Raw genomic sequence first — 12,952 nt, 5'->3', positions numbered from 1 at the left:
GGGCTTTTTTTTTTTTACGGCGAGCGGGGACTACTCTTCGTTGTGGTGCGCGGGCTTCTCATTGCGGTGGCTTCTCTTGTGGAGCACGGGCTCTAGGCACACAGGCTTCAGTAGTTGTGGCACGTGGGTTCAGTAGTTATGGCTCACAGGCTTTAGAGCGCAGGCTCAGTAGTTGTGGCGCACGGGCTTAGCTGATCCGTGGCATGTGGGATCTTCCCGGACCAGGGCTCGAACCCTTGTCCTCTGCATTGACAGGCAGATTCTTAACCACTGCGCCACCAGGGAAGTCCCCAGGGGCTTTGTTTTTAATATCATCCTTTATTCAAGTGTCTGGTCATGGAGTGCTGCTCTGTTCCAGCCTAGAGTAGGCAGCATATAGAGGGAGGTGGAGACAAAAGAAGGTGATGAGAAAGATGAACCTCTGTAGCCCAGGAGCATGTAGTCTAGTCAGGGATGTAAGATTCTTCATCAGTAAGAGAGGTAGGAAGAACCAGAGGCTGGCTGTCCAGAAGGAGAGCCAAAGAGTGAGTGTATTAGTTCAGGGCTCTCTGGAGAAACAGAACCAATTGGAGATATATCTAGATCTATGTCTATATCTATCTCTCTCTAGCTCACAGTATGGTGTAATTAGACAACGCCTTGTCTGTCTCCCCATTGACCACTGGCAGGATCGCATCTTATACACCACTTTACCTCCAGCGCCTAGCATGGGTCTCGGCAAATTATAGATGTAGCACAGACCCCCGGCTGCCCCTCTCCTCCCCCAAATCAGCTCTCCTCTTCTCTAGTAACAGAACCATTAACTTTCAGCTGAGCCCATGTTTGCCAAGAATAAAGAAAGAGATTTATCATAAGGGAATAGGTCATACAGTGATGGAGGCCGAGAAGCCCCAAGGCTGTGGTCGGTGAGCTGGAAACCCACTGGAGCCAATGGTGTATGCAGTTCCAGAACAAGTCCAAAGGCCGGAGAACCAGGGAAGCCAATGGTAAGTTCTAGTCTGAAAGCCAACAGCCTTGAGACTCAAGAAGAGCTGATGTCTCAGTTTTAGCTCAAAGGCAGGAAAAGACTGATAGCTCAGACAGCTGGGCAGCAGGAGGTCCCTCTTACTCAGCCTTCAGACCGAGGTCTTCAGTTCATTGGATGAGGCCCACCCACATTAGGGAGGGCAATCTGCTTACTCCGTCTACCAGTTCAAATGTTAATCTCATCCAGAAACACCCTTCCAGATACTGCAGAATAAAGTTTGACCTAATGTCTGGGCACCCTGTGGCCCAGTCACATAAAATAACCATCACAGTGGGGTTCTCTGTTATAGGGGTATCATCCTTTCTTTTCTTCAACAAATAAATCCTAAGCATGTAATTTCAGCTACCATAACCCAGTTCCAAAATAAGTTTCGTTCTCACACAGCAGCCCCTCCAAAAGCAGTCTGACACTCCACACTGTCTAGGCTCCAGGAACCTGTCTTATCACACCACCATCCCTAGGGTGTTGTCCTTGACTACATGGCCCAAGATGACCTCAGCCTGGTCAGTATTCACACAGGAAGAAGGGAGATGGAGAATTGCACCAGGGGAACTTTATATTATATATATTATATATATAAAATCACTTCTACTCATATCCTATTAGCTAGAACTTAGTCACATGGCCACACTTAACTGCAGGGGAGACTGGGAAATGTAGTTTTTATTCTTAGCAACTGTGGGTCCAGCTAAAAATGAATGGTTCTGTTACTAGAATCTTTGGGGAGAGGGGAGGGACGGCCAGAGCTCTGAGCTACACCTGTGCTTTGCCGAGACCCATGCTCGGCGTTGAAGATAGAGGGGTGTGTAAGATGCTGTCCTGCCAACGGTCAGTGAGGAGACAGACCATGTTGTGTAATAAGTCCTACCACAGGGGTAAACACAGGCAGCCCAGCTAGAACAGGACTGTGTCAAAGATGGCTTCCCAGTGAGCTGCCGTAAATCATTTTAAAGGGCAACTGTGTTAGGTCCAGTGGGTTGAGAGTCCATTTGCTTAAACCCCAATTTCAGCTAGACTTGTATTTTTCCCTTCTTTGGCAGTCAGAAGTCTGAATTCAGAAGTTGGGGTTCAGATCTTGGTACTTCATGTCAAATAAAGAGATCCAAAATATCCCAGGAAGCATGAATTAAAAGCAAGTAGGATTCCTTCCCTTTTCTCTCTCTCTCCTTTCTGCCTCCCCCAACACCCCGCATTTGTTTAGTCTAGGACTAGGGAGTTCTGCAGCCCCAGCAGGAACACAGGCATCCTTTCTGTGCATGTGAGGCTCCTGCCAGCTTTGCTCAAGATGCCCTTTCAAGGGTTTCAGGCTGGGGGCCGGGGGAGGAGTGGTGGGAGCGAGAGCTCTTAAGAAACGAGGTAAACAAACAGCAAGCGGGCGTTCTGTCTCCCATTAGCTGGAGAGGCATTTTATTTCCACTAGAAATGGGAGCAGATGTGAAAGCAATTAGTGTTAGTGGGTTTACAGTGATGTCCCTGGAGCCAACAAAATCCTGAGGTCAGGTGTCTGTACTTTCCTGGTTTCTTGTTCAGAGAACATTTGTGAGCTATTTCCACCCCTGCCCATCCCACCTCCTGCCAAAAACACCCAAAATATCACAGTTGGGAGAACATAATATTCCTTGAAGAGCAGAGGCAGAACGCCTGTTCTTTGGAGATAGAGAAGCTGCCTCAGAAGCTGGGGAGGGGAGGTCAGGAGTAGCTGGAAAATCCTCACCCCAGGACCCTTCGGGCCACCGCTGAGTGGGGGCCTGAGCTCAAAGCAGATTTAAATATTAGGAGTGGTGCTCTCTCAACCCCACCTACTCTTCTTTGCTTTTTCTTCAACCCTGTCCTATCCCACCCCCAATATGCCTGGAGTAGGGAGGATGGAAGTAGAAACCACAGCAGAAAAGGAAGCCCTGAATATCCTCTCCTCCCACTCCTGCACTGGAATCACATGATCTCCGTTTCACTCCATCTCGAACTTCAGCATGACCATTGTCACCACCGTGACCGCCAAAGCCCCAGAATCTGCCACTTAAATAGTTTCTAATGTCAATGTTCTTTTCCTGTAGACCCCCACCTCTTCCTCTAAGGTCTTACAGCGCATGGTTTGTCATTGGTTTCCTATATCTGCGCCGTCCAGTTCGAAAGCTGCTGGCCAACCGTGGCTATTGAGCACTTGAAATGTAGCCGCTCCAAATTGAGATGTACTCTAAATGTAAAATACACACCGGATTTCAAGCACTTAGTTTGAAAGAAGAATATAAAATATGTTTTTTTGACTTTTTTCATGTGACTATTAGAAAATTTAAAATTATGCAAGTGACTTGCATTTGTAGCTTGCGTGATACTTCTGTTGGGACAGTGCTGGTCTATGTTACCTTTTAAAATATTTTAGCGCCATATTTTTTAAGTTATTGAAAATATTAAAAAGAACCTTAAAACCTTCCAAAATTTTAAGTCTTTTTTAAGAAAAAAAAAAAAAAGAAGAGGCTCTCTAAACATTTGTAAGAAGAAAGTTGGATAGCCAACAAAGATTTCACAGCATTTGAGATAGAGGGTAGAAACAGTCATCTTCAGGAACCAGACTATGATGTAAACAAGTGAGATATGCCTGAGGTTATACAATAAGGAATGGTTGGGCTTGTGGTTCACTGGAAGGAGGTGCCCCATGTAAAGGCATCCAAATTCAAAAATTTTAAATGCTGGTTCCTCCATAAGCAATGTCTTCAGGTGGAATTTGATCCAGAGGACTCCAGCATGCTACTCTTGGGACCTTTGAAACAAACTGTTTTACACTACAGATCCCATGAAAATTACCCATTGTAGAGAATTCACACCAAGCTTTGTAAATTGGAATTGCTTTTTTAAATCTGGAAATGGCATTTTACATTTTGCACCCAAGTCCATACATAGGCTTCACTCTGTAGCTTACATGTTCTTTTACTAAGAACATGGCTAACAATGAACTCACATAGACTGAGTTCATGTTCTGGGAGATGCCAGTGTTGCCTCATATAGTTCTTGTAACAGCCTCATGAGGCTGATTGTATCTTCATTTTCGCTGAAACTAAGCGAAATTAAGCCGCCCACTTGGCCATAACAAGGAAGTGGCAGACTGAGGTTCAAGTCCATGGAGTTTGGATGCCACGGTCGTAACCTACTAACACAAGGTCTCAAAGTTTTACTCCTATGTTTTCTTCTAAAAGTTTTATAATTTTAGCTTTTACACTTAGGGCTTTGATTCATTTTGAGTTAATTTTTGCATATGGCATGAAGTAAAGGTCCAACTTCATTCTTTTGCATATGGATATCCAGTTTCAGACATCACTTGTTGAAAAGACTATTCTTTCCCCATTGAATGGTCTTGGCACCATTGTTGAAAACCAATTAGCCATAAGTGTGAGGGTTTATTTCTGAATTCTCAATTCTAAATATTTCACTGATCTATTTGTCTATCCTCATGGCAGTACCACACCATCTTGATTACTGTAGCCTTAAGTTTGAAATCATGAGGTGTTCGTCTTCTAACTTTGTTTTCTTTCAAGATTGTTTTTGCTATTCTGGGTGCATTTCCATATGAATTTTAGGATCAGCTTATCAATTTGTAAAAAAAAAGAAAAAGGGGGTGGGCAGCTGGAATTTTGATAGAAATTGTGTTGAATCTGTAGATCAACAGATTGGGTAGTATCACATCTTAACAATATTAGCTCTTCTGATCCATGAACATAGGATATCTTTCCAATTATGTAAGTCTTCTCTAATTTCTTTCAGCAATTTTTTTGAGTTTTCAGAGTACAAGTTTTGCATTTCTTAAATATATTTCTAAGTATCGGGTTGGCCAAAAAGTCCGTTCAGGTTTTCCCATAAGCTCTTACGAAAAACCTGAACGACTTTCTGGCCAACCCAATATTTTATCCTTTTTGATGCTGTTATTAATGGACTTGTTTTCCTAATTTAATTTTTAGATCATTCATTTTTCTGCAAAACTTTAAATATTTAAATACCATCCAAAATACTGATATGACATTCCACATGTTGTAAATACCTAAGTTAGCATGTGTTAGTTCCCTTCATTTCTCCCTTCCTTCCTCCCTCCCTCTCTTTCCAATTAGCCACCAGGCCACTATTGGACCCATAACAATTAACAAGAATTCCTTGGTCTCATTCACTACACAACCCAGATTCACATCTCTTTGATTGTCTCTAGAGTGTCTTCTCATGGTTGGCCTTCTCAAATCAGGATCCAAACAAGCCCTCCCCTTAAACCTGGCAGTGATTATCTTTCAAGTCCCCTTCATTTTCTAATGGCTCCTCTTTTCTCTTTTTCGTGCACTGAGGATTTCAATTTATATAATTCAGGCACAGTGAGCCTCTGACCTCATACAAAGCTAACATCTACAGTCAGATAATCCTCATTAACTGGAATCAGAATCCTCCTGCTTCATTTCAGATAAAAAAACTTGAAACATAGAATTATTTCCTCTGGCAGTAGGTCCATTGGTCTACACAGTGTATGACGCTGTTGTTAACTCTCCAAGCACCTGCAGAGGAGAAATAATCTCTGCGGAAGATACTGGACACAACACCATTGTTTCCTATCTCCACCCCCCATACTTGAGCAACAAAGACTAATTGTTCTCAGGAGTGACAAAGAAGGCTCTCACTCTTCTCAGTTTATTTAATAGGGTGGAGAGCTAGATTCCCCCAGCCCTGCGGAAGAGTTTCTCACTCAGGGCCCCTTGTGTTCCCATTTCTCATCCCTGGCTTCCAGTCATCAGATGTGGTTTTCTCTCTGTTCTTCCAAGATTCTTCCCTCTTCTCATCATTTAAAATGTTTATCTGGAAGCGAGACACAAGTCTGCAATTATGGTCAAAGCCGGGCTTACAAGTGGAAAAACCCCTTAAGAGTTTTTACATGGCGTGTGCCTAAAAAAAAATCCCACTTGTGTGTTTTTTCCATTGGCAGCAATTCATTCTGACAAAGTGTGCTCTTTTAATCACTATATGCTTGTGGATTACTCTTAACTCATATTGTTCTTGCAGGGGAGGCATTAAAAATATTTCCCCTCCAGGGTGCCCAGGCACCAGCCCATCAGCCCGGAAGCCACCTTACAACTGGAATAGGGTCTTGTCTGTGTAGCTGCCAACCTTCAAGTTGCTGGACCCTGGGGAGGTGGGAAGGCGTCCTGGATGATGGGGAGATGCTTAGAAATCTCAGGGCAGAGGCTATTGACCAACTGATAGATACATGTTTTAATTTTTTTCCACCTCTAATTGGTTGTGTACTGGCTAAATCTTGGCCCCAGCATTGTGCACGTTTCTGTGTAATAGCCTGTGCTGTGTCCATTCTAGAGCTTCCGCCTTCCATCAAATCTTTACTCTCTCCCCAATATATCAGAAGACCAGGGGTCTCTCCTTTTAAAAATAAAAATCAGCATTCTCATGGTTTCATAGATAATAATCCCTTTAGGGTGAAACTCAGCTTCTTAGTGATTACGTGATTTACTGTGGAGGATTTTAGGAGAAAGAGAAACAATGCATTGGCCTCCTCGAAAGGGAACATGCCATCAAAGACATCAGACACCTCTCTCTCTCTTTCTCTTTTCTCTCTCTCTCTCTTTGTCCCTTTCTGTTTCTCTCTCTCTTTACTTCATGGAGGTATACTTTATATACAATAAAATGCATTCATTTTACGTGTATAGTTTGATGAGTTTTAATAAATGTATATACCTATGTAACACCACCCCAGTCTCATGATGTGGAATATTTCCATCATTCCAGAAAGTTTCCTGAGTTTACCTTGGGGTCCATACTCTACCCTCCCAGCCTCAGCCCGGTACCCACTGCTGTGCTTTCTGTCATGATAGCTTACTTTGCCTATGGAACAAATCTCATAGAAATAGAGTCATAGAGTATGGGCCTTTTCCCATCTGGCTTCTTGCACTCAGTGTAGCATGTCTCAGATTTCTCCACATTGCTGCATGTCTCAGCAGGTCACTTGTTTTTCTTGCTGAGTAGATTCCATTTTATGGATGTACCACAATTCCTTTATCCATTCAGCTGCTAATGGACATTTGGGTTGTTTCCAGTTTGGGGCTTTCATAAATAAAACTGCTATGAACGTTCATGTTCAGGTTTTTTATGTTGACAAATGTTTTTATTTCTCTTCAGTACATTTCTAGGAATGGAGTTGCTGGGCTTTAGGGTCGATACATGTGTTGTTATTTTTAATATATATTTTTAAAATTTATTTTATTTATATTTATTATTTTTGGCTGCGTTAAGTCTTCGTTGCTGCACGCGGGCTTTCTCTAGTTGCAGTGAGCGGGAGCCACTCTTTGTTGTGGTGTGCAGGCTTCTCATTGTGGCGGCTTCTCCTATTGCAGAGCGTGGGCTCAGTAGTTGTGGCACGCAGCCTCAGTAGCTGTGGCGCACGGGCTTAGTTGCTCCACGGCATGTGGGATCCTCCTGGACCAGGGCTCGAACCTGTGTACCGTGCACTGGCAGGTGGATTCTTAACCACTGTGCCACCAGGGAAGCCCTCGCTATATGTTTTACATTCTTAAAAATCTGCCTCTTTTCCAAAGTGCCTGTATAGCCCTTTTCTTTTAAATGCCCAACATTATTATTAACTAGCTCGTGTTTTGTGCTAGAAGAAATAAAGAGAATGAGCAGAGTCAACTGGTGTCCGTAGCATTTTTGTCAATAGAGAGGCTTTTTAAAAAGACCCTGAGCCCCTGAATGGCCCTCGGTGGTTCCTTTTCTGGGGTCCTGCTCTGAACCCTGGCTGGCCTGAACCCTGGCTGGCAGGAAAGAGAGAAGGTGCCATTGATTGAGAAGCGCAGGAAGGCTAAGTTTTATATATACATAGATAGATAGATATATGTGTGTGTGTATATATATGTATATGTATATATGTGTATATATATACACATACATACACACATAACATTATATAATATATAATAGTATATAACATATATTACATATACTGTATATTATATATAATACATAATATTATATAACATGTGTTATATATACTGTATATGCTATATGGTGTTATATAACATCATATATGTTATATATATATATAATATGTATAATAAATATTATATCACATAATTTATCACAGTACAGTAACTAACGTGATACAGCTAGTGGCTAGCTGTGCCAGGAGTCAAACACAGCTATGAAGGCTCCAGTGTTGGCACTTTTCCCTAAACCCGGCTTCTCAGACTTTCTTCTGAGATATTTGTTAAGAAAAGGGAGTACAGACTTAAGGAGAAAGAGTATCTGGGGACATGGCCTATAGTCGGAAATTTCTTCTTCTGAAACTTAATGCAGAATTTGTATTTGGTTCCACATGTGTCTGTGTTTATTTTAATATAAAATATATTTAATATAAAAATGTTCACCCCTTGGGACTTCCCTGGTGGCGCAGCGGTTAGGAGTCCAACTGCCAATGCAGGGGATGCGGGTTCGAGCCCTGGTCCGGGAAGATCCCACATGCCGTGGAGCAACTAAGCCCGTGCGCCACAACTACTGAGCCTGCGCTCTAGAGCCTGCGAGCCACAACTGCTGAGCCCGTGCTCCACAACTACTGAAGCCCACATGCCTAGAGCCCCTGCTCTGCAACAAGAGAAGCCACCGCAATGAGAAGCCCACGCACCGCAAAGAAGAGTAGCTCCCACTCACTGCAAATAGGGAAAGCCCGTGCACAGCAACGAAGACCCAACACATCCAAAAATAAAATAAATAAATAAAATTTAAAAAGATTCCCTGTATAAAAAAAAAAATGTTCACCACCGCCCCCCCCCACCAATGGTCAAATCAAAACACTCCAGGGAGATGCACGTGGGCCGGTGAGTCCTGACACGCCCACTGCAGGACACCACCGTCTTCTCACGACTGCTAGGGCTGAATTGCTATCTGGCCAAGTATATTTCCTGTTCCCCACCTGCTCTCCTGTTTTGCGTTGGCTTCTGACGTGGCGGATGGAGGCGAACGTTTGTTTGCCCTGCCAGGTGCTGTCGGGGCCCTCGGTCTCTCCCGTGGTCCCCCTCTGGGTTTTATGATATGTTCTGTCTCCCATCCTTCTGGGTATGGCCGGGGCTGCCCCCGAGATGAGGGAGGGCCTGGGAAGTGAGGAAGTGAAAGCAGGTAGTGACAGTGCAGATGAATTTCTCACAGCAGGCTGGCCGTCCTCCGATGCAGAGCAGAGGAACCTGAAGCCAGACACCCCTTTCCCCTTTGAGGCCAGCTTCCGCGGGGCTCCACGGCCCCCAGTCACTGCTGGGTTCTCCCCTGAGGAATCCTCCCCGGTCACTGCTGCGAGCTCGCGAAGTGACGGTCATGGGTGCCCTTGTCCTTCCCTGAGCACTTTCCTCACCAGGCCTCTCTGTGCTCTGGAGGTGTGGGTCTTCCAGTGGATCACTGCACACCTGTGATCACTGCCACTCCAGAACTTTTTCCCTCCTTCTGGGAGGTAAATATCCCTCCCTCTGACACGAAACATCTGGTGTGTGAGTTTCCTATGGCTGCTGTAATAAATGATGACAGTCCTAGTGGCTTAAAATAATACAGAGTTATTCTCAGAGGTGAGAAATCTGAATTCAAGGTGCTGGCAGGGTTGCGTTCCTTCTAGAAGCTTCAGGGGAGAATCCATTTCCTTATGTTTTCTGGCTTCTAGACGCTGCCTTGGCTGTGTTTCTTGATGATGATGTTCTCACATCACTCCAACCTCTTGCTTTTGTGACACGTCCCCTACCACCCATTCTGATCTCTTTCCTCCTTCTAATAAGGACCCTGTGATTACATCAGGCCCACCTGGATAATCCAAGCTAATCTCCCACCTCTAGATCCTTAACTTCGTCATATCTGCCAAGTCCCTTTTGCCATCATATAAGAGAACGTTCACGGATTCTGGGGATTGGGATGTTGACCTTCAACCTACCACCACAGGGGACATGGAATCGTTAGCACCCACTCTTGGGAAAGGCCACCTGTCCTGTAGGGGACAGTGCTGCTGGTACAGCTAGCAGACACTCAGCGTGGCACTCACGTTGAGAGGCACATTTGAAAGAGGGTGACCACTCAGACCAGAGTTAAAATTCTGACCCTCTTGTTGTTGTAGTGAAGTCGTGACCTCTGGCAGGTGAAATATACTACCTCTGAGGCTCCATTTCCTCATCTGTAAAATGCAGGCGGTAACCTAACTTTGCAGGAGAGATCAAAGATAAAGCATCTAGCACTGTGGCTGCAAAGAGTAGACATCATCAGTAAATGATGCCTATAATTATTTGGAGAATGTCTAGTGAACTACCTAGAAGTGGGACTGATACAGTTCCCCAGCTTGGTTTGCATGTCGGGTGGTTTCATAGATACATCTGTGGTTGTGAAAAACATACTAAACATTCAAATGCTGTTCCCCAGGCTCCCAAATTCTAAATCCTCTTCTGCAAGTTTGAAAAGGGCAGGCAATGGTGACCTCCTAGGATTACCTTCCTGCGTTCCCCTCCGCCTGCCCTTCTCACCCCAGGCTCAGTGACCGGCACGTTTAGTCCCAGGATCAGATCTTTTTGGAATGAATGAACCCCAAGCTGGGTCTGGAATTGTCCCAGCCCCCCAGACCAGGGATGACACAAGCCAGAGTGGGCCCTCCCAAGGGAAGGCCCCCAGCTTCCCCTGCTCATGGCTGAGGACTCACTCAGGTGGGAGTGATGCTGGCTGGTGTTTATGCCCAAGAAGTTTCTTTTCAGTGGGGAGCAAAGACCAGGGAGCTCAGGAAGGCTGTCCCAGTGACAGTGGCTTCTGGGCCCTTTATTGCTCACTTATGAGTGAGGGCTGGCAGCTGGGCACTTTCCATAAGTTATCTTTATTTGCTCCTCAGGATATTACTGCCTGCATTTTGCTGATGAGGAAGCTAAACCCCTGGGAGGCTAACGCTCTTATCTGAGTTCGCACAGCGACTGGAGGGCAGGCCTGGCTTCTGCCCAACTTCTAAGCCGGCCAGCCCGTGACACCGCAATCTCTGAATTTCTGGATAACTCATGAATCTCTTGTATTACAGGAAAGGAAAAACAAGATTCCCCTTTCAGAGGCCAGCCATGACATGAGAGTTCTTTCGAGTGATTTATAGGCTCGTTATCGTGTACCCAGTGCCTCTTGGTAGAGGGCCCTGTCCAAGGCCCAGCTGTCACACTGCTGGATGTGCCCATGACCCTCCCTCCTGAAGCTTAGGCCCCTACCTCCATCCAAAGGACGTTGTAAGGGGTTTTTTTTTTTCCTTTTCAAACAAAAATTGTAATTTTATCTATTCATTTTAAAATTTGTGATGCACTCAGTGGGTTTAAAATTCAAAGAGAACAAAAGCAGACATGCTGAAAAGTCCCCCTCCCATTTCTTGCTCTGAGCCACCCATTTCCTACCCAGAGGCACCCAGCGTTACTGGTTACCAGTGTTCCCTTCCAGAGATATTTTACATAAATACAAGCAAATATACATTTATTCTTTGCTTTCTATACAGATGGTAATATAGCAGGCACGTTTTTCTGCCCCTTGCCCTTTTTGTATAACTTTCCATATCATATATGAAGAGTGTTCTCATTTTTATGTGAAATACAAAATTTACATAGAATCATGAAAAAGATCATGTTTAATGATAAAGTAAATCTTTTAAAAACAGTTTATATACTTATCAGTTAGCTAGCTAGCAAAATACCTATATATTATTCCTTTAAGAAACTGTCCAAGGAAAATAATGTACTATCTTGTAGAGTCTAAATTAATTGAATAAGTAATGATGCCTACACACACAAAAAAGTTGTTTTGAATCAATTTTTAAAAAAATTTTGAAACTCAAGCAGCACGAGTTGGCATTATTAGAAAAGCTTCAGCAAGTTTTGGTGTCACCAGATTCCAGAGAAATGAGAGAGGGTTGTGTTTTGGGGGAACCCCATTGCTCCACCTGGATGGAGAGCCTTGATGCCACTGTATTCCTGCAGGGCTGCATGGGACTGGTCCATGGGGGCCTTTCTGCAAAGATGGTGAGCCAGGGAGTATGGCCACAGAAAGCCCGTGTCACTTCTTTTCTTCCCTGGAAAGCTCCCTGACTTCATTGCTCCTATCTATCCACCTCATCTACTTACCCTGTCTCCCCCAATATGAAATGAGTCAATTATCTGAGAGGACCCAGGGGCAAAACACACTGACCAGAAGCAATTTTTTTTTTAATTGAAGTGTAATTGATTTACAATGTTGTGTTAGTTTCAGGTGTACAGCACAGTGATTCGGTTATACACACACACACACGCACATATACATATATATATATCCTTTTTCATATTCTTTTCCATTATAATTTATTACAAGATATTGAATACAGTTCCTTGTCCTATATAGTAGGACTTTGTTGTTTATCTATTTTATATATAGTAGTTTGTGTCAGCTAATCCCAAGCTCCTAATTTATGCCCCCCTCCCTCCCCTTTGGTAACCATAAATTTGTTCTCTATGTCTGTGAGTCTGTTTCTGTTTTGTAAATAAGTTCATTTGGGCCATATTTTAGATTCCACATATAAGTGATATCATATGATATTTGTCTTTCTCTGTCTGACTTCGTATGATGATCTCTAGGTCCATCCATGTTGCTGCACATGGCATTATTTCATTCTTTTTGAGTAGTATTCCATTGTGAATATATATACCACATCTTCTTTATCCATTCATCTGTCGATGGACATTTAGGTTGCTTCCATGTCAGAAGAAGCAATTCGTAATGAGGATGGAAGTACGCTGCATACCTGGTCAGCAGAGTTGTTTTGCCTCCCACCCCCACCAGCCTCCCACCCCCGCCAGCCTCCCACCCCAGAGTTGTTTCTGGCCTAACAGATTGCAGAACCTCAAGTAGTTATCTACAAGACATGAGCAATGGGCCAGCCTG

General features: G+C 44.0%; 2 protein-coding genes across 6 annotated transcripts in view; both read left to right on the top strand.

Annotated features, from left to right (window-relative positions):
* The window catches only part of TBC1D7 (TBC1 domain family member 7), a 151,153-nt gene that overhangs the window by 68,569 nt on the left and 69,632 nt on the right, over positions 1 to 12,952 (top strand). The gene's annotated exons all lie outside the window — the stretch shown is intronic.
* GFOD1 (Gfo/Idh/MocA-like oxidoreductase domain containing 1) overlaps positions 1 to 12,952 on the top strand; it is a 108,727-nt gene that overhangs the window by 69,377 nt on the left and 26,398 nt on the right. Inside the window, exon 1 of one of the 5 annotated variants that reach the window (XM_082413348.1) lies at positions 2,068 to 2,159. The exons of 3 other annotated variants lie outside the window; for them this stretch is intronic. The gene's annotated coding sequence lies outside the window, so the exon portion shown is untranslated. Of the gene's footprint in view, positions 1 to 2,067; positions 2,164 to 12,952 lie in introns of those variants that run through there. One more of the 5 variants, XM_082413349.1, reaches the window with a different exon arrangement.

Source organism: Balaenoptera physalus (genome assembly GCF_965194825.1).
Source record: "Balaenoptera physalus genome assembly, chromosome: 11".
In the NCBI taxonomy this organism is placed as follows: Eukaryota; Metazoa; Chordata; class Mammalia; order Artiodactyla; family Balaenopteridae; genus Balaenoptera; species Balaenoptera physalus.
The sequence above is the reverse complement of the archived record's forward strand: the minus strand, read 5'-3'. Positions and strand labels throughout refer to the sequence as shown.